Source organism: Eubalaena glacialis, chromosome 14 (assembly GCF_028564815.1).
Source record: "Eubalaena glacialis isolate mEubGla1 chromosome 14, mEubGla1.1.hap2.+ XY, whole genome shotgun sequence".
In the NCBI taxonomy this organism is placed as follows: domain Eukaryota; kingdom Metazoa; phylum Chordata; class Mammalia; order Artiodactyla; family Balaenidae; genus Eubalaena; species Eubalaena glacialis.
In genome coordinates this window covers 86,611,437-86,614,729 of record NC_083729.1, presented here as the reverse complement: position 1 = coordinate 86,614,729, position 3,293 = coordinate 86,611,437, and positions in this window count along the sequence as shown.

Here is a 3,293-nt window from a genome sequence, read left to right as displayed (position 1 = left end):
CGGGAAGTCTGCCCATGAGCCTCTGGGAGGCTCACCTGAAGATCTTTCCACTAGGCCCGCAGGCACTCCCCAGTGCCCTGAGTGCTAAACCCACACTTCCTCCCACCCCCAAGTCTGCAGGTGACTCTTTGTGTGTGTTTCTGAGTGCAATGGCCAGAGTGTTCTCAGAAAAATCAGACCAGGGTCTGTTGGCAAAAGAGAAACCACAAACTTGAGTGGTAGTGCCACTTTCTGGCAAACAAAGAGGTTTCCAAAGGTCAACCTGATGAGTTGTAAGAACCAGAGAAGGCATGAAAGCTTAAAAATTCCACCACAAGAGGGAGTAAGGAGTGTGGAGCAGATGTATCCATACAAAGTCAGAGAAAATCTAGATATAACAGGACCAATGAACCCACCTGAAGGCAACTGGTACAGATTTGAGGGGTTCCACTACTTCAGTGCAAAAGCCACAGTGCAAAACTCCAAGGAACATGAGAAATATCATCACCGAAAGAAAACAATCCTCCAATAACTGAACTCAATGACATGGAATTTTGAGATCTAGCTGATAAAGAGTTTGAAATAGCAGTTTTGAGGAAACTCAAGTGAACTACAAGAAAACACAGAAAGACAACTCAATGAAATGAGGAAAATACATGAAAAAATGAGAAATTTAACAAAGAGATAGAAATCATAAAAAAGGACCAAACAAATTCTGGAGCTGAAGAATTCAATGAATAAAATGAAAAATGCAATATAAAATATCTACAGCAAAGTAGACCAAATGGAAGGTAGAATAAGTGAGCTAGAAGATAGGAATTTTGAAATAATGCAGTTAGGGGAGAACAAAGAAAAAGGAATGAAGAAGAATGAAGAAAGCCTACATGATCCATGGGAATCCATCAAATGTACAAATATTAAAATAATTAGTATTTCAGAAGGAGAAGAGAGGGAGAAAGTGGTAAAAAGTTTATTTAAAGTAATAGCTGAAAAATTCTCAAACTTTGGAAAGACTTGGGCATCCAATTCATGAAGCTAATAGGTCGCCCTATTTTTTCAATGAAAAAAAAAAAAAAAAGAACTTCTGTAAGATACACTATAATGAAAATATCAAATATCAAAGAGAATCTTAAAAGCAGCCAGAGGGAAAAAAGATTATAACCTACAGGGAACCCCCCATTAGGCTATCAGTGTATTTCTCAAAAGAAACCCTACAGACCAGGAGAGAGTGAAACAGCATATTCAAAATGTTGGAAGAAAAAATTTCCAACCAAGATAATTTATCCAAAGTTACCCTTCAGACGTGAAGGAAAAAATAAAGGCTTTTCTAGATAAACAAAAACTGAGGCAGTTCATCACCACTAGACCTGTCTTGCAAGAAATGCTGAAAGGAATTATTCAAGCTGAAATGAAAAGATGCTAATTAGTGACATGAAAACATATGAAAGTATACAGCACACTGGTAGATATACAGTCATATTTAGAAAACTCTAATTCTGTAATAGGGTGGTATGTTAACCAGTTACTTATAGTACAAAGATTATAGGAAAAGATTATTTTAAAATATATAGTTATATATTTTTGTAGCTGTATCTACTATAATTTGTTAATGAACATAAAATATAGAAAGAGGTAAATTGTGATGTCAAAAATGTAAAGGGAGGGAGTAAAATTTTGGAACTTCTGTGTGTGATTGAAGTTAAGTTGCTATCAGCTTAAAATGAACTGCTTTATTTATGTTTTACGTAAGCCTCATGGTAACCACAAAGCAAAAACCTATAGGAGATTCACAAAAGATAAAGAAAGGGGAAACAGAGCATATCACCATGGAATGACCAGTTGACAAAAGTAGGCAGAAACAAGAAAAAAAAAATACATTGGAACTACAAAACTGCGAGAAGTTATTACGATGGCATTAGTAAGTCCTTACATATCAATAATTACTCTAAGTGTAAATGGATTGAATTCACCCATCAGAAAGGTACAGAGTGGCTGGATGGATTTAAAAAAAATATATGACCCAACTATAAGCTGCCTATAAGAGACTCACTTCAGGTTTAAGGACACACATAGGATCAAAATGAAGAGACAGTAAAAAGTATTCCACGCAAGTGGAAACCAAAAGAAAGTAGGGGTAGCTATCTACCCCTCTATCACACAAAATAGAGTTTAAGCCAAAAGAGGTAATAAGAGATAAAGAAGGTGATCATATATGATAAAGGGGTCAATTCATCAGGAAGATCATAAATATTTATGTACCCAACATTGGAGCATCTAAATATATTAATCAAATACTGACAGATCAGAAAGGAGAAATAGACAATACAATAATAGCAGCGGACTTCAATACCCCACTCTCAGCAATGGAAAGATAATCCAGACAGAAAACAGAAAGAAACATTGGACTGGACTCAAATATTACACGAAATGGATCTACAAAACATTTATAGAAACATTCCATCCAACAGTAGCAGAATACACATTCTACTAAAGGGCACAAGAAATATTCTCCAGGATAGATCATATGATAGGTTACAAAACAAATACTAGCACACGTAAGAAGATTAAAATTATACCAACTATCTTTTCAAACCACAATGGTATGAAACTAGAAATAAAAAACAAGAGGACAACTGGAATATTTATAAGCATGTGGAAACAACACATTCCTGAACAACAAATGGGTCATAAAGAATAAAAAACTCAAAACAAATGAAAATGACAACACAACACATCAAAATCTATGGCATGCTACAAAAGCAGTTCTGAGAGAGAATTTTATAGTAATAAATGCATATATTAAGAAGATAGAAAGCTCTCAAATAAACAACCTAACTTCACACTTCAAGGAACTAGAAAAAGAACAAAGGAAGCCCAAAGTTAGCAGAAGGAAGGTGCGATGGTCCAGCCACCGCAGGGGGTCTTCCACGTCCCGATGGAGAGGGGTAAGGGACTGAATAGCACCGTGAGTATGGGGTCAGAAGGACCAAGACAACTGATGGTTGCAAGGTACTTTATTTAGAATTTACTGAATCTTATATAGACAGAAGAGGAACTCATTATTAGACAATAATCCCATGGAATTGCTTATCGTCTCAGTTCAGTCACTACCACGGACGGACGTCAACAAGTTTACAACAACAATCCTTGAACATTATCTTCCCTTAACCAGGCTCACACACAGCCCCCAGCCATAAGGAACAACCAGGACTCTCAGTTCCCTGAAGTCTCCTGTCTTGAGATAGCTTTGCTAATCTCTTTTACATTCCTCAGGCCTGGGAAAAAGAGTGCATTCCAAGGTAAGGGCTTTGCTT